The following is a 19,007-nucleotide window of genomic DNA, read 5'->3' on the forward strand; positions in this document are numbered from 1 at the left end:
AGCAAGAGGGAAGCAGCCCAGCCCTGTGTCCCTCTGGCTTTCTAGTAATGATCTCTGGTGAACTCTGTGAAGAGCAAAGGCATATGTGCCATAGTTTCACCACCACAAGTACTGAAGGCATCATTGGTATGATCTTAATGCTCAAGGTCATCGATGCCCTATATTAGGATCCACCTGTATCTCTGGAAATCTCCTCAGATTTCATGTAAAAGGAATCTAAATTCAAATCAACAACTAACCCTACTGGCCACTGAAATGGAGATAAGGAAGACATGGCCCTTGGCCTCAAGGAATTGACAGTCAAAAAGGGATATATAGAACTGAAAATCTTCCATACAAGGCAATGTGTGAAAGTGATAGGCAATGCATAAATCAAGAAAGGCCTCCTGAACAAGGTGATTTGGGGCTAGATCTGGATGGACAAGTAAGCAAATACATGAATGAATGAATGAATGAATGAATGAATGAATGAATGAATGAACAAGTAAATTATTCCTCTTCTTTTGTTACATTAAAGCTTACAAAGCACTGTCATACAGTAGCTCAGAGTTGGAAGGGATCCCCCAAATCATCTAGTCCATAACTGATAAGGGTCATGCAGGTATTATTATCCACATTTTACCCATCAGGAAGTTAAGACTGATCTTGGGCAAGTCAAGAATATGAAATCCTATGTTTTGTGTTGTAAGGTCCCTTCCTGCTGTGGTATTCTGTGTTCTATGACTTATGGTCTCTATCAGCTTTGACATTCTATGTTGTGTATTCTAAGACTCTCCCCCTGTGGTATTTTGTACCCTAAATTCTAAATTCCTATTCCCGTCTAATATTCTCTAGCCACTACTTTAAGTTTCCACACAGCTTTGGTATTTTATGATTCTAAGTTCACTGGGGAAATTTTCAACATCACTACTCTGCAGTCAAATATCTGATCCCTCCCACTCTGACTGTGAGTCACATATACATGCTGCTTGCCTCTGTGTGTGTGTGTGTGCGCAATAGAAAGAGGGAGGGAGGAAGAGAGAGAGAGAGAGAGAGAGAGAGAGAGAGAGAGAGAGAGAGAGAGAGAGAGAGAGAGAGAGAGAGAGAGAGACAGAGAGAGAGAGAGAGAGAGAGAGAGAGAGAGAGAGAGAGAGAGAGAGAGAGAGAGAGAGAGAGAGAGAGAGAGAGAGAGAGAGAGAGAGAGAGAGAGAGAGAGAGAGAGAGAAAGGAGGCTGGCACAGAGGGAGGGAGGAAACCTCTGTCACTCACTATAACCACTGCCATCATACTGGTCTGGGAGAGCTGTAAGTCGTTAAATCGTGTGCTGCAGGAAGTTGAGCCAGGGAGACAGACAGAGCACAAGAGGCACTGAGAATCGGGGCTGTGCTATCCTGTCAGCAAATTCTCCAGCTGCTGGCTGCATCAGGTATAGTAGTAAACCACTTTGTTGTCTTTATGTCCCCCACCTTGGATCGTTCGGGGTGCCTAGCAGAAAGTGGGCACAATCTAGGCAAAGGGATGAAACCTAAATGGGGAAAGTTGTAGAAAAGATATCAGTGACCACATGAGGAGGAGCTGAGGGAGAGTCTGAATGCTTGAGTTCTCCGAGGGGATTTGGGAGGGCTAGAGTCCTTTGAGAGAGCTCATCAAGAAGGCTGGCAAAGAGGCTGAATGTGAGAAAGTTACCTGAAGGCTGACGGAGCCTGGGGCAGTCAATTGAGAGGTAGAATTGGAAAGTAACAGAAATCATCCGAGTGGGCATTTCATTAGTCACATTCCTTCTGAACTGCTGCCATATCATCCCTGGTAGGAAGTCTTTTTCCTGCCCACGGAGTTTTATTGTGGCTTTTCATGCACAGCTTCTCAAAGTGGATCAGTGCCTGGGCCTCGGGAATATCGCTGCGCTGCTTGCCCACAGCAGAAAGCAGCAACAAGAATCTACAGCCTGAGCCCCCTCCAGTTCAAGGCTCTTTATTTCCGAACCATGCATTTGACTTTAGCTAGCTAAGCATTAAGGTGTGTGGCTATAGACGCCTTCTGGGGTCAGGGAGCACAACTCCCCCCAAGGTGCCTACTGAATGCATTAAATCCTCGGACTCCGATTCTTCCATAAGACTACATATACTAAAAGCTGAGACTCCTGCATACCTAGATGTGGGGGCTGTGTATAAAGATGCTTTATATTCTGAGAGCAAAAGAGAGGAGCTCTACAGAAATGGAGCTGAGGAGCCCCTGGGAGCACAGTACTTTAAAGTCATGGAAGTCTGGAGTTCATGAAACCTTGGGAACCTAAATCCTCAGAATCTTAGAATTAGACTGATCAAATTTTGAAATCATATGGGCTTATAATTGTGAAATCTTAGTCTTTTTGGAATATTAGAATCTTGAAATCATACTCATGGGATCTTGGAATCATGAAGTCATAGAAGCCTAGAACTGTGAGGGATCTAAGAGGATGTGACAGAGGAGGTATTAGCTTCAGGCAGAGGTTAAACTAAATCACCTCTGAGCTTCCTTCTAGCTCTGGGATTCTGTGATCTACTCTAAACCCTAGCACAAAGCAGAAATCTGGCTCCTGATTTTTTTTTCCTTTTCCTTGAATATCAATTTAAGGGATCATGGAAATTTATCCCTTTGGGACCCAGAGGGTCCCAAAAAAACTCTTTCGCTGCCTGCCTACCTTGGAGGTATGCCATTCTTATATTTCTAAGGAACAGGTTTGGAAGGGGGCAGAGGAAACCCCACACTGTGAAGGGCAACTCACCTGAATGCATTTTTCCTCAAATCAAGAAATTCAAATGATTAGAGCTGAAAGGGACTTTAAAGATAATCAACTTTAACTACCTCCCTTTATAAATAAGGCAGCAAGGTCACAGATTAAGTCAGCAGAGAAGTTGGGACACAGAAACAGGTCTCTTCATTCCCAATCTCTATGTCTTCTCCATTATAAATCTCAAATTACCGAATTACCAGGCTAGGCTTAGACACCAAACAACTCGGAGATGAGGCTTATGGATCCTAGTGCTAGTCTTTGCCACTGTGCATCCTCCCACAAGTCACTTTTCCCTCTTTGCGTCTCAGTTTCCTCATCTGCAAAAATGTCCCTCCCAAACTCTGATCTATTCTCCATGTTCCAGCTCCAGTCTCTTTTGAATTCTAACATTCCATTAGTCTAGGATATATGCATGGGCTCCAACTATTTACTTCAGTCTGATTAAGGAGCCTCTGTACCTCAATTTAATCTTTAAAATATTAAAGTAGCCATCCATTCTGGGCAGATGATGCTAAAAAAACAAAGAAGCCAGAATCACTGCTTGAAATGCCTCTCAAAAATCTAAGTGAAATGTAGTTTCCCCTTAAAACACAAGGCACTTTTCAGGCAGGGAGGACTGGACAGGGCATGTGGGATCAGTACAGTAGCTGAGGTTTCCTGGAATACTAAGGTTTGTAGAGACTGAACTAAGGAGAGCAGGGTTACAGAGAAACAAGGAGACCTTTAAGATGGACCTATTTGATCCATCCATCTCATTGAGGACCTTGAGAAATATTTCCCTTCAAGTCCTCCCACCCTCCTTTTGTCCATCTGAATTTTGACCATGCTCCATTTTCAAAGGTGCTCTTGACTGCTCTTAAGTAAGATGAGTCACAAAACATTAAAGCTATTGGCAACTTTGAAAACCACCTATAGTCCTACTTCATTCTACAAATGGGGAAACAGAGTCATGGAGAGAAAATATTTTTTCCCAAAGTCATGCAACTAATTTAACATAACATAACAGATTTGAGTATCAAACGCAGGTATTTTGGCTCCAAGTCCAGAGCCCTAACATTATACCATATTTCTAACACTTAAATCACGATAGCAAAAGATATGCAGGTCATGATTAACTGGCCCTGAACCTCCAGACGGTCTGCAGTAGGCTTGTGAAGAAGGAAGAGAAGGAGCAGCTGTTTCCCATCCCCACTAAGCACATACAGAGGAAGCAGGATTAATCTACTTATACAAGGATTTAGTTCTTTTAAAAGGAGGAAATTTTTGTCAGTAGAAAAGTAGGGTGATCCAGGGAGGTTGGGATGAGTCTATTAAAACACGGAATATCAGAGCCAGAAAGTACTTTAGATGTTAACATGTTAGAACTTGAAGAAAACTTCTATCTAAATTGCAGTTCTGGAAAGTTTAGAAAACCATGGAATGTCAGATTGGAAGAGGTCTTAGAGCACAGAACATAGGATGTTAGCAATTAAAGGGAATTCAGAACCCACATTGTAGAATGGCAGTATGTCATAGTGGATAGAACCAGAGACCTGATGTCAGGAAGACCTTGGTTCAAATCCCACCTCAGACACTTAACTAACTGAATGATCCTGGGCAAGTCATTTAACTTCCTTGAGCCTCAATGTCCTCATCTATAAAAGGAGGGGGATAAATTTGGCTTCTAAAATCCCTGAATCAATTATCATAGAGTCTTATGACCCCTTCTTGAGATTTATTGCAGCTTACCAATGTCCTCCCTAAAATGTGACTTCCCCTAGAATTGACTGAAACTACAGGTTTCCATTGCTCCAGGAAAACTAAGTTGAAGGGGGAAAAATTCAGAAGGGAGGCTTCAAAGGGTAGAAAAGAGAAATGGGACAAAGGAATTGTGAAGAATGGAAGAAGTACTCAAGACCAGAAAGTCTGTTCTCTCTTCAGCTAATGGCCATGGGACTGAGAACTTGAATATGGAATGAGTGAGACAAACCCGTAATCAGGCAGGTCAGAAACCTGGTATAAGAGCAGGGGGAAAAAGTTTGCTTGTGCCAAGGTAACAAGAGTTGGTAACTCATACATCTTCAAGTAAATGTTCCCAGAACTTGAGATTCAAAGATGGGGACCCAGAGAGTCTAGGGCAGCTATAAAAGATCTCTAGTCTGGAGTCTGCCCTGCTTTACCATCCCAAGCTAGTGGCAACATTAGCCATTACAGCTCCCACAAGAATCTGGTGGCTTCTGTTGCCTCTGATGCCTCAGAGAGGAATTAAACCCATTCTTTTTAGGGGATGAGAGAGAAGTTGAAGGCAGATACATTTCTTGACATAAGAAAAAAACTTCCTAATAATTAAAATTGTTCAAAAGTTGAGTGGGCTATGTGTAGATATCATTACTTCCAGTTTATAAATAAGGAAACTAAGATAGAAAGAGGTTAAGTGACTTGCCCAGAATCATACAACTAGTATCTGAAGTTGGATTTGAACTCAGGTCTTCCTGACTCTGGGTCCAGAACACTAAACATTGGACCACAACCATAGTAAGTTCCCCATCACTCAAGGTATCTGAGTTCTTGTTTGCTGTAAAAGAGATTCTTGCTCAAGTATAGTGCAGTCTGGATGTTTTAAATTGTCCTAATACAATTCTTGGATTTTATGATTCTGACTCTGACTTTGGGCAAATTGTATCCCCCTTTTGAACCTCAGTTCCTTTCATATAAAAATAAGAGGGTTTAAATTTTTGACATTCCTTCCAACTCTTAGCTGAAAGGACAGACAGTTTGGTGCAGTGGAAAGTTATGGATTTTGAGTCAGTATGGAAAAGTTATAACCCCAGCACACTACCTATTGGTAGTAAAGATGGTACATGAAATCAGAAGATCTGTGTTCAAATGCAGCCTCAGATATTTATTCAGTGGGCAAATCACTTGACCTCAGTCTGCCTCAGTTTCCTCATCTGTAAAATGGAGGTAATAATAGCATCTACCTCCCAAGATTGTTGCGATGATCAAATGATATAAAACAGAGAAGGGAAATAACTAGTATATACTCTAGATAAGTTCCTTCCCAACTCTGTGCCCAATCTTAATTGCTTAGAAGAAGTTGAAGAAGGGAAGGAGACTTGTACTTCTCTCTGGGTCTTTACCTCCTTCCTCTAGTAATAATAGTCCTTATACTCCCTGCAGCCTAAGCTTGTTTAACTGAAAAAAGTACTTGATAAATGTCAAAGTAGAAGAGAAAACAGAAAGTAGCCTTACTATATTATAGAGGTCCCAAACACTAAGATGTCTCCAACCTGTCAGAGGTGCCCGGAGGAGTAGACCTAGCAGCCTCTCTAGCATCCTGCCTACAGACAAAGGCCATCCTTGAAGTTAGGGCTGAGATCATCCTGGTTGGGGCTCAGAACTGTTCCAGAAAGTCCTGTGGGTTCGGTCTACCTGTGTACCTGAAGAGTAACCCTGCTGGAGAAAGTGTGAGTTTTGGAATCAAAAGACTTGGGTTAGGGTCCTTGCTCTGTTCATCACTATTACTAAAGATAATGTCTGGCATAATTGGGTTTACAAATCACTTTACATATATTATCTCATTTGATCCTAAAAACTTGAGGAAAGTGCTAGTATTCTCCCATTTTATAGTTGAGGAAACTGAGACTAAAGAGAAAAAAGGACTCGCCCAGCATCACATACCTAATTAGTGTCTGATAGAGTAAGATTGAACTCAGCTCTTCCTCACTCCATTCCTCTCCATCCTTGGTCCACTTGGTGCCTTCATTACCTTTCCTACCTATGTGAACTTTCATATCCTTGACCATCAGTCACTTCCTCTGAGGCCTTAAGCAGGTCTCTAAAATCCCTTTTTTCTCTAAATCCTATTATCTCATATCCTGGTGCTCCAAATACTCGTCCTTTTTGTTTCTAATATTTCCTAGCTTCCAAGGCTTCCCTTGTCCTTAGGGTGACCTATAAACTTAAGGGTGGAGAAGGTCTGACATGGAGGTTAGATTTCTCCATCTGGAAAACTATGGAAAGTCTCTAGGGATACCCCACCCCAGGACTGATGGATTAAGTCATATTGGCTGAGAATTTCCATGAAAGTCATTGAATAAACACATTGTTAACTTTAATAATAGCTAATAGGACCTTGTTTTGGGAGACTTTTAGCAAATGACTAACTAAGAACATCTCAGATCACAACCCTTGACTCACAGTCAGAGAATTTCATACCTCTGTGAAACATTGGATAGCAGTTTTCTATGAAATGGGATTTTGGATTAGATCATCTCTAACATACTTTCTATCTCTAAAATTCTATAATCTGAGGTTAATTCCAACACTGACATGCCTCCCCCCACTGTGACCTAAGATTCCTTCTAGCATTGATTTTCCTATATCCTATGTGTCAAGGTTCTTCTGTATTCTAGGCGCTGTGTTTTTTTTAGAGATCCTTCTAATTTGTAATATGATTTGGCTGCACTCGGGAATTTTGCAGCTGACTTATGGGCCTTGAGTTTATATCTCTGTCCTAAGTGAGCTTCTTCTTGCCCTGACATTTTACGAATCTATAGCTCCACAATAGCAAACTCCCTAAGAGTATACCAAGTGGTTGGACTTGCAGCTTCTGCCTGGGACAGTGACTTCTCTCACTTCTTAGACAGCCAGATATTTAAATGAACAGCTCCAATAGAAGTTCTTCTATCAAGCCAAAATCCAGTTTCCAGCAATTTCCATCTAGTTCTCTCCTTAGAACTCCACAAAATAAGATTATAGGTTTAGAACTAAAAAATATCTGAAAGATCGTCTAATTTGACCCCCTAGTTTTACAGATAAAGAAATTTACATCCACAAAGATTAAACAGTTTGCCCACACTCAGACAGGTAGAAAGTGACCACCAGGATTTGAAGTGGAATCTTTTGACTCTAAATACATCATCTCTCCCTACCATCTTCCTTAATTTAGCTCTTTGGATATTCAAAGGAAGCTATCTTATTTTCCTTTCTTTCCTCCAGATTAAACATTTCCATTTCACTCAAAAGATCTTAATTTGACATAATTTGGAGCACCTTCCATATCTACTTCTTCCCCTCCTAAAATGTGACAACAGCCACAAAAATTTAGGAACTCCCAGGGGAGAAATTCCCTTTACTGGTGCACAGCAGTTGCCAACTTTACAATCTTTGATAGCTGTCTCAAAGACATTGAGCATGTGACTTAGAGAAGATTACAACCATATGCATTCTGAGAGGGAGAACTTGAATCTAGATCTTCCTAACTCTGAATCTCCTTTATCCACTATACCAGTGGTATTCCTGCATATTGACTTGGAAAACTGCAAACTAATATTATCTACGTTATATTGTATTTTGATTTCTTTTATTAAATATTCCCAATTACATTTTAAACTACTTCAGATTCACTGGGAAATTTTGGCCCCATTTATAGCCCATGGGCCCTGAGTTTGATACCAAGCTGCTTCTCTTCTTGATGATTCAATGAATATTAGAACACTGAATGCCAGAGCTAGGAGAGATCTTAGAATATATTTCAAATTTTTCATGAATCTGTGATCTCACTGGGTTGAACACTCATTCCATTGGTGCAGATTGTTAGCCAGCTACCCCTTGTCCATGGTCAATCAGAAATTCTCCAAAGAAAATTTACCCAATGTTCTAGGGGCCTTCCTCATCTAGGCATTCCTATGATTTATGAATCAACCTGAGTGACCATCTTGTTATTATCCCTCACCCTCACTACATACTTCTAAACCCTAATATATTTTTCAATGGTATATTTGTGGGTTGTAACAGGTAGAACCTGAAATAATTAAGAAAACAAAGCTTTGAGCTTCCAAACATGTCGATTTATTAAGCAATTCATGCCAATTGCATAACAAATCAGTATCAGGTCTCCTTAGCTTGGCAATGAACCCTGAATACAAGGAGAAACAGATTTTCTATTCCTCAAAAGAAAACAATTAACAGGTTATAAACCAGGATACAAGATTATGTAGTCTGATTATTACTTGGAGGAAAGATATGGGGCTTTCTCAAGTTGTAAGCAGGAGAGGAAACAGGTAGGATTTTCTGGATGTGAAACAACATATCATTCAATTTCCATATATTAGCCAGCAGGTGAAATTTATAAGAAAATGTTCAATGGGGCAGCTAGGTGGCTCAGTGGATAGCATGTTGGGCCTGGACTCAGGCAGACCTGAGTTCAAATCTGGCCTCAGACACTTCCCAGCTGTGTGACTCTGGGCAAGTCACTTGACCTCCATTGCCTAGCCCTTACCACTCTTCTGCCTTATTGGCTCCAAGATGGAAGGTAAGGGTTTCTAAAAAAAAAGAAAAAAAAAAGAAAATGTTCAACATGGAGTTCATTTTATAAGATGAAATCAACTTAGTTCACACTCTTCTCCCAGAATGTCAATGCTAATGTGATTCAATTCTTAAATGAGTACCAGTTTAATTGTCTTTTAAAAATTACATGATTCTCAGTACCCTCTGACCCCTGTTCAATCCAATGAGTATTTATTAATTACCCACTATGTGCCAGGGACTGCACTAGGTACTAGGGGAATGAAGAAAAAATTTAAATCAGTTCTTGCCTTTAAGAAGCTTCCATTCTACTGGAGATAAAAAGCAAACATACAGATAGGCAAATACAAAATAAGTTCCAGATTCCAGGGGCATCAATAACTAATAGAAAATGTAAATAAAGGGTTCTTATAGGTAACATTTGAGATGAATCTTGAAAAAAAGCTATAGCTTTTTTTCCTCTTTCTTATTCCTCTTATTCCAAGAAAGAGGAAGCGAAATCAGAGTTTCTTTCTGATACTAAAGTTGAGAACTTGGTTGGGTAGAAATTTACTGGTGCCTTCAATATTAATTAGAAAATTAATAAGAGAGACAAATGAGTTCTATTATGGCCATATTGGTTTTGAGGTGCCTCTGGGAAATTGATTTATAGATATCCAATCAGTAATTGGTAATGTCAGAATGGAGATCAGGAGAGAAACTAGAGCTAAATACACGAATCTACAAGTCATCTGCATGGAGATGACCATGGAACCCAAGAGATCTGATAAGAACACTAAAAGTAAGGAAAAGAAATGGACAGTCCAGTAAAAGATACTGAGGAAGCAGAAACCAAGTAGATAGGAAAAGAATCAGGGAAGATATGTCAGCCAACATTTGTTGAGCTCCCACTATGTATTGGGCACTGTGCTAGGCACTGATGTTACAAATGCAAAAATAAATCAGTCCTTGTCTTCAAAGAGTTTGCATTCTGCTGGGAAACATGATGTGCACAGACATATAAACAGGAGACATACAAACCAAATGCAAGGTTATTTGGGTGGAGGGGAGAGAAGGTGACAATTTAGAAAAACCAGAAAAGTTTCCTTGAAGGAGATGGCACCTGAACGAAATCTTTAATGGAAGAAGGGGTTCCAAGAGGTGGAGGAAAGAAGTGTGGACATCGCAAGCATAGAGGATAGCCTGCACCATGACCATCACTCTACCTAACCAGTGACAGAAAAGGAAGTTTTTCATTTCCCATCCAAAGGCTCAGAGCACCATCATTTCCCATCTGTATTTGCTTCTAAGCAGTGGCACTGAGCCTGCCTTTAAGGATTTCAGTCTTGAGTTCCTGCAGCTGCTAAAGAAGACAGGAGGCCAGGGTCTCCATCTGGAGAGAAGTATGTTGTGTTGGACTGACCACAAGGCTTTCCACTTGGAACAGCCTAGAATGTGAATGTTGGGATGCCAAGAATATACTCAACAGAGCCTAGATGAGATTTGTTTGGGTAAGAAAGGATTGTCCTAAGAAAGGAGAGGGGAGTAGTCATAGAGGGGAGATAGAATCAAATAGGAGGAAGGGAGATAGGGTTGCTATGGGGAAGAGTGATTAGAGGTGGGGTCAGTCACAGTAGGAGAAAGAGAACAAGTTGATATCACAGAAGGAGAAGGGTATAGTTATATAGAGAGAAAAGCATTGGAGGGAAGGAAGGGGAAAGAGGAAAGAGGCTGTTACCCAGAGGAAGAGACTCAGAGAATAAGAAAGAAGAAAGGTGAAAATTTCAGGGAGTGAAGAGAATCAGAAGGAAGGAATAGTAATAATCAGAGGTGGGAATAGTCCCAGAGAAGAATGGAAGGAGGCAAATGGGATGGTCAGAAAACAGAGAGGTGGTAACAGATTAAAGAGTAAGCAGATGCTGGTATAGCTGGGTGGCTGAATGGATGGAGAGCCAGGTCCAAAGGCAGGAGGTCCTAGATTCAAGTCTGGCCTTAGACACTTCCTAGCCATGTGACCCTGGGTAAGAGACTTAACCCCCACTGCTGAACCCTTACTGCTCTTCTGCCTTAAAACCAATACACAGTATTGATTCTAAGACGGAAGGGGTTTTTTTTTAATTGTGAGTAAATTGTCCCAGAGGAAGAAGGAAGGGGATGGTCAAGGATGTCTACAAGGAGGAAATAAAATGGACATCAAAATGGGGGTAGGGGGAGAAGGAAGGGAGAGAAGGAGAAGAGAAATTATCACAGAGAAAAAGGGACAATATCACAAGGGCATGTGGGACATGGTCAGAAGTAAGGAGGAAGGGATGTAAAAGAATGAGGAGCAAGATGACCACAGAAGGAAAAAGGAATCACTATTGTTCAAACAAATAAGACTTTCAGTCAGCTTCTTTGCACAACAGGGCAATTCACCAATCTTAGAAAAGAGAATAAAATCTCCACTCAAGCACGAGGACTAAAGCAAAGCTATGAGAATGCTGAAGACTTTAGAAATCAGTCAACTGTAGCTGAGAAAGCTAAGGTCAGGGGAACTGTGAGCCCAAAGCACTTAGCCCTCTGCTCAGCATGAATCCTGAGGCTTCCCGCAGGGAATATAGGGACTCCATGCATTCCAGGTCACTCTGTGGCATCAAAGCTTATGGGAAGCAGCTGAAGATTAGCCAGAGAAACCAGGAGGGCCTGGGGCGCTATGACGGGGAGGGCTGTGTAGAGTTGGGAATGAGAAGGATCTAACATGGGTCCTGGGCACCTGCACACACCAGCCCACACTCATACCCAGTGCCTTTCTTCAGTCCCTGTAATGAGATGCAGAGATTGAAGCAAGAGCACAACTTTCTCTAACTGAAGGCAGCATATAGTAGTAAAAAAAAAATGGATAGGTTAAGAGAAAGGAAAACAAAGTTTGAAACCTAGCTCAAACATTTCCTAGTTCTGCCATTCTAGGCCAAGCCATTTTACTTTCTGTCCCTCAGCTTCCCCATCTGTAATATGGAGATAAATGTACTAGTCCTCTTGCCTCACAGGATTGCTGTCTGGAAAGAGCTACAACGTTTAAATCACCATACAAATGTTAGCCCTTTTTGTTATTATATCAGCTGGGCAGCAGAACTGCAGTGTGGGAGCAAAAGACTTGGCCCAGGACTCAGAACATGCGGCTTCTAATCCTGCTTCTGCTTCTGCCACTGCTCTGTGTCTGGGCAAGTCCTTCCCCCTCTCTCAACCTCAGCTTCTACTTCTAGATACTGATGGAAATAAAGTAATCAATGAAGCATCTGCCACTGGGGAAAGAATACAGGCTCTTAAGTCATCAATTCAACAGCCAAGTCCCTCCTGTGGTATTCTAACTGTGTGACCTTAAGCAATGCATCTAATTTCCCAAGCTCCCAGTTTCCTCATCGATAAAATGAGGGGGTTGGACTAGATGACTTCTGAGGTCTCCTCTAGATCTATGATCTAAGAAATTATTTATTAAGCATCTATTATATGCCAGGTAGCATGCAAGATGCTGGAGATACAAAAAAGAAAAATCAACTAGTCCTTGCCCTTAAGGAGATTATATTGGAAATAACTCATATACTTCTATATACAAGTATATACAAGGCAAATGAAGGGATGTGTTGGTACTAGAAGATAAAGGAATCAAGAAAGATTTCCTATAGGAGATGTGAAGATTGGATTTAGCTATCTCCTGATTGTAACAATGAAGGTACTTAGCTCTTCCTTTATTGGGAAGATTGAATTGTAATCCACAATCTATTTTTAGATTTTAATCTACAAAAGGTGATAACTCAGTATTTTAAGTACATCTATCCATTTTAACCACAAAAAAGGTGTTAAGTAACTACAAAAGGTGAATTTACCAAAAAAGGTGTTAAGTAACCCCAAAAAGATATAATCTAACCAAAGCAAGTGAGAGCTAAAGAGTGGGCAGTCTTAGAGAAAAGCATCTGCTGTGATTGGTAGATGTGAAATTTAGGGGAGGTGACACAAGGGGAAAAGATCTTTAAAAAGAGGACCAGAGGCCAGAAGAATAGATTCAATTCGAGATTCAGGTTGTATAGAGGATTCTCTGACTTGGAGTTGGACTGGAGGAACTGGACCCCTGTAGGAACTTGTTCAGGAGATCTCAGACTGCTTTTCCTTTTAGACAGTCACCATTGGTGAGTGAAAGGCTGACTTAGTGACCTGCCTTTCTGGAGGCATGAAGCCTCCAGGAAAGGCCCATCATCTTGAGAATCTCTTCCCCTGGCTGGGGCTTAGAAATTCTAACTGGTATCAGAGGAAGCCAGAGCTCGCTCACTCTCTCTCTCTCTCTCTCTCTCTCTCTCTCTCTCTCTCTCTCTCTCTCTCTCACTCTCTCTCTCTCTCTTCTCTCTCTCTCCTTTTTTTTCTCTCTCTCTCTCCTTTTCTCTCTTCCTTAATATCTTCCCTCTATTATAAATAAACTACCATAAATTCCACTTACTTTAGTAATTCATTTTGGGATTTAGAAATTAAATCCCTGGTGACCACCTATGTAAATATTCAGAGTCCAACCACAATTAAATTTAACAGAGATGATTCATGTACTGCACTCTGAAGGAAGGTCTATTCTAATCTCAATTCTGCTACTTCCTGCTGGTGCAAAATCTATCAAATCATCCATTTATCTGATCTTACTTCCTCATCTGTCAAAGGAAGGAGTTGGACTAACAGAGGTGAAGTGCATTCCTAGCATGAAGGACAGACAGAACAAAGGAGAAGAAATGTTGTGTGTAAAGTACAACAAGAAGACCAGTTCTTCTGGACTATACATTGAGTGAAGGGAAATAATGTATAATAAGCCCAGAATGGTACATGGTAGCCAGGGTTGTGAAAGGTTTTAAATGCCAGCCAGATAAGTCTGTATTCAGTTTATGGAGGCCATGGGGAGCCACAGTAGATAGAGAAGGTGCAAATAGATATCTTATCATTAAAAAAGATGTCAAACTTGGGGTTAAATTCCATTTAGATGTATGTCTAGAGTATGAAATGAGGTACTCCCCAAATTTTACCCTAATCTTGGGCCGTGTAAAGAGCCTTGTTCTGGTCAGTCACATTTGGAGACTCAAGCTTGGTTCAGAGCATTGCATCCCAGGAAGATCATGGACAGACTAAATGGTGTCCAGAGGATGGTGACTAAGAGGATGAGAAAGCTGGCAACTGTCACAGGAGAGGAGGTGAAGGAAATAGAAACTTTTAGGATAGAGGATAACATTTAGGAGGGATAATGATAGCAGACTTCCAGCATCTAAAGCACTGTCATGTGGAAGAAGTATTAGACATGCTCTATCTAGTATCAGAATACAGATAAAACTAGACCCTATGAATGATAATTAACAGAGAAGCTGACTTTGAATAGATTCAGAAATTATTTCTCCCATTTTACAAATTAGGAAACTGAGGCTCAGAGCAGATAAGTCACTTGTCTATGGCCACCTATCTGGTCAGTGTCAGGAACAGGATTTGGGTCCAGGTATAATAACTCCATATCTAGTGTCTTGGCCACTTCCCCAAGCTCCTAGCATTCCTTATAGGTTTATATCTCTTGAGACAATAATTCTCTCTCCTCACTCTGACTTGATGGTTATCTCCTATTTAAATGCCTAAAACTCCTGCCAACAACATGTAAGAGAATTCAGAATAAAAATAAACCACCCACTGTTTGAATAAATGTGGTCAACCACCTTAAAAGAGTTTAAATGGACTCTTTCCACTTAAGTACAATATCTAATTGCCCAAGAAGGATATGATTTTTCACTTATTAAATTAAAAAAAACCCAGAGCTTAGAAGGACAAGAGAGTTAGCAAGAGCTTAGGCAAAAATGAGATGTAGAGGAGTCAGAGATAATGGACTTGGAGTCAGAAGGCTCTTCTATATGCTTTCTATATGGCCATAAACAAGTTAGTCTCCTCTCAGACCTCCAGTTTCCCCACCTACATTATGAGGGGATTGAGCCAAAGGGAGAGCGAGCTAGCTCTAGCATTCTATAATTATGATTCTGACGCCTTCTCAGCCAGGCAAGAAGCAATGAAAGCAAGTTGGCCAAGTGGAGTAGGTTCTGGTCATCTGACAGCTGAAAATCCCAGCTCATTCTAATGGGTAAAATAAATGTCATTCTTACCCCCAAAGTGCCACATCCTCTTTGTCATAGGCTATAAATTCTCAGAAACTTATTTTTAATACCACTTAAAATGTTCTGGGTAAGTACATTAGATTTACAGCAGAGACCCCATAGGTGTTCTTAGGAAATGATGAATACGCTCACCCACTTCTAATCAGATAATCACAGGGGCCAGAAATTCAGGGATTGTTAAAATGGTACAGTTTTTAATCTTGAGGGGAAAACATTCCTATTTATTTTCTAAGTATCTGAGTACCTGTATGTACACTGGAGCAATTCTTTTTTTAAATGTACATCTCAGTCAGAAGCTCAAAGATTGCATCAGTCATAAAGGGCATTAGCACATAAATCATAAAATGTCATAGCTGAAATGGCCATTAGAACACAAAATGTCAGAACTCAGAAGAATTTTAGGACATAGAAAGTCAGAACTAAAAGTCATTATAAGATAGAAGAAGAAAAGATAGACACAACCTTATAATCATAGAATACAGAATGAAACAGTTGTGGTGGCTTTTAGAAGACAAAATACACAATGTCAGAGATGGAAAGGACCTTAGGAAGGAAGGGAACATTTATTAATTACCTTCTATGTGCCAGGCACTGTGCTAAGCACTTTACAAATATTATCTCATTTAATCCTCACTCTTAATAACCCTGAGAGGTAGTTGCTATTATTACCACCATTTTACAGTTGAGAAAACGAAACTTGCCCAGGATCACACAGCTAATAAGTTTCTGAGGCTGTATTTGAACCTATGTCTTCTTGACTCCAAGTCCAGCTTTCTATTGCTTGCTCCAGGGATCTCTGCTCTTGGTTGCCTTAGAGCACTGAACCTAATATTTTAAGACTGAAAAGAGTTTTAGAATTACAGAACAAAGAATATTAGAACTCAAAATAATCTTAGAGATCATCTAGAACTTCCCATTCATTTTACATGTTAGGAGAGAATAGAGCTATCCAAAATGGATCAGAAAAATAGTTCTGTTACTCACATATAAAGACAGGAAGGATTAGAGAATAATAATATCACTCCTTAGCTGACCTTTAGTCTGACAATACATTTGGACCCTAAATCAGAGGATTTGGGGATTGTCTAACCCTAGATCAGACAGTTTTGTTTTTTTTTTTTGTAACAGGGAACGATGCTCTATATCCAGATATAGAAGTCAAAAAGATTTCATCTAAACCTGGAGTGTTCTGGCTGGCTTTTGATAGCTGGGTCTGGTAATTATGACTAAAGAATGGTCAGCCCACCCTTAGCAAGGGAGAGGTCCCACTATCCCCTAGCAGAATAGAACCATGATTGCTTAATAGGTAATATCAGAAGCTAATAGTAAGGTGCAAAATCCATTAAAGATTCTATGGGCCAATGAACCACCAGAGGGGTCATTGGAGACCAGTGGACTTGTGAGTTGTTTAAATAGTATAGTTTATTATGAAGGGGAAAGCATTCCAATTTCTTTTCTAAGACTCTCATCCCCTAAATGCACACTGGGACAATGCTTTTTAAGAAATATTTTGTCCCAACAGAAACTACCACCAAACCCAGCAGCCATCATAAGACCAGCAAAATAGCACCCAACTGGTACTATATATATACCCAATCCCCATGAGTACATGGGAGGACCAGCAGAGCAGTATTCAGCAGAAATGGCAGCTGGGTGGCTCAGTAGATTGAGAGCCAGGCCTAGAGATGGTAGGTCCTGGGTTCAAATGTGGACTCAGACACTTCCTAGCTGTGTGACTCTGGACGAGTCACTTGACTCCCATTGCCAAACACTTACCACTCTTCTGCCTTGGAACCAATACATAGTATTGGTTCCAAGAGAGAAGGTAAAGGTTTAAAAAAATTTTTTAAGAAAAAGAAAGAAATGGCACACCCCATAGAGACCAGTTAAGGCAGTGTGTTGGCATAACCAAAAATCTTCAGTGGTCCTGCAACATAAGAATATGATATGCTCCTCCACATGTGTGCCCTGGCCAATATATTCCTTTCATGTGTGCTCACGTGTGATCTCAATGAAAGCTTACTCTCTCCATTGATAGCATTTTGTGGAGGAATGGGCACAGTTGTGGTTGGGATACAGTACTCTACTGCAAATTTTCTTACTATGTGATTTCTGTAAAGCCTTTGCTTTGAAAGAGTTGTGTCATCTTGGCAACTAAAGAGAATGTAAACATCAGTGGGGGCTCATGAGCTATGGTTTCTAGTGAATGCATACTCACAGAGTAAAGTAGCTATTCTGGGAGTCCCATAGGACAGAGGAGCACACCCCAGACATGGAAAACTGGGGTTCAGAGAAGGAAAGTGACTTGCCTATGGTTATACAACAAAATAATACAATGGTTTCAGAGCTGGGAATGAACCCAGTTCTCCTGAATTCCAGTCTACTGTCTGATTAGTACCCTAATGAACTTCACAGTAGACACAGGCATATAATCTTTTATTAAGCTTTGAAAAGAGAAGTCCTAACAGCTTGAATCTTCATGGAGAAAATCAATTTTCCTGTCTCAGCTTTAAAATGTATCTGCTGTCTCTGTGATGGTTGGTGTTCACCATGGGCTAGGCACTTAGTAAAAACAACTCCCTGCTCTAAATGGTTGCTTGCAAATTGTTCAAATAATGCTTGTCAATTAATTAACCTGAATGCGGCATCAGTCCCTGTTGTGTGTATTAAAGCTTTCAGAATTCAGAAATGAAGCTTACTCTGCCCAAGCTTAACCCAGGTTCACTCAGTCTGGAAAGAAACATAATGTCATGATATCCTCTATTCTTTTTTATTATTATTAAAAACCCTTACCTTCCATCTTGGAATTGATTCCAAGGTAGAAGAGCAGTAAGGGCTAGGCAATGGGGGTTAAGTGACTTGCCCAGAGTCACACAGCTGGGAAGTGTCTGAGGCCACATTTGAACCTAGGACCTCCCTTCTCTGAACCTGGCTCTCCATCCACTGAACTATCCAGTTTCCTCCCATATCCTCTATTCTTGACAACAGGGGAACGACAGCTTTGATACAGTGGAAAGAACACTGAATAATTACCCAAAAGACCTGGGTTCAGATTTGCTTTCTAATTATGTGCCACAATTTAATCTCTGAATGTGTTTCTTCTCTGTATATGCAGGGGTGGGTGATTCCATACACTACTCACATTACAAGATTGTGATAAGGATCAAGCCAAAGAATGATTCAAACTTTTTGAGAATTATAAATCCCTTTGGAAATGTCTGCTAGTAGATATGGGACTATATCAGGCCATTCTTAACTTTTCTGTATATGTCATGGACTTCTATGGACTAAGGAACACTTTTCAGAATAAAGTTTGTTAATACTTAAAATAAATAGAATTACAAAGGACACTATATTGAAATTCAGTTAAACAAAATATTTCTTAAAAAACAAGTTCATAAATCTCAGATTAAGAATCCCTACTCCATAAGGTCCCTTAAAACTCTAAATCACATGATCTGTGAATCTATTGTTATTATCAATCCCTCCCAATCAAACAATAAGTATTTACTAGGAATCTGGCATGTGATCGGCACTGCTAACATCTTCATTTCAGATTATTTTTTCTTTTTTTTATATAACTGGCACATCCAAATATCCTCCCCCCTGAATCCCCAAAGAATTCTCTCTTGTAACCAAAAAGACTTGGTGTAAGGAAAAAATTGCCTAACAATTAGAGCTCTCCCAAAATGGAATGGACCCACCAGGGAGGCAGTGAGTTTTCCCTCATCAGAGGTCTTTAAGGAAAAGCTAGATGTTCATATATTGAGTATGTTACAATAGGGAATCTTTTTCATTTATGGGTTAGATTTTTAGCTTTAAAATTCTAT

The 19,007-nt window shown here is 40.3% G+C and overlaps 1 protein-coding gene across 2 annotated transcripts in view; it reads left to right on the forward strand.

Moving 5' to 3' along the window:
• Positions 1–991: 991 nt before the first annotated feature.
• HRH2 (histamine receptor H2) overlaps positions 992–19,007 on the forward strand; it is a 54,919-nt gene continuing 36,903 nt past the window's right edge. For both annotated transcript variants that reach the window (XR_457913.2, XM_007474099.2), the window contains exon 1: positions 992–1,405. The gene's annotated coding sequence lies outside the window, so the exon portion shown is untranslated. The remainder of the gene's footprint in view (positions 1,406–19,007) is intronic.

Source organism: Monodelphis domestica, chromosome 1 (assembly GCF_027887165.1).
Source record: "Monodelphis domestica isolate mMonDom1 chromosome 1, mMonDom1.pri, whole genome shotgun sequence".
Lineage (NCBI taxonomy): Eukaryota > Metazoa > Chordata > Mammalia > Didelphimorphia > Didelphidae > Monodelphis > Monodelphis domestica.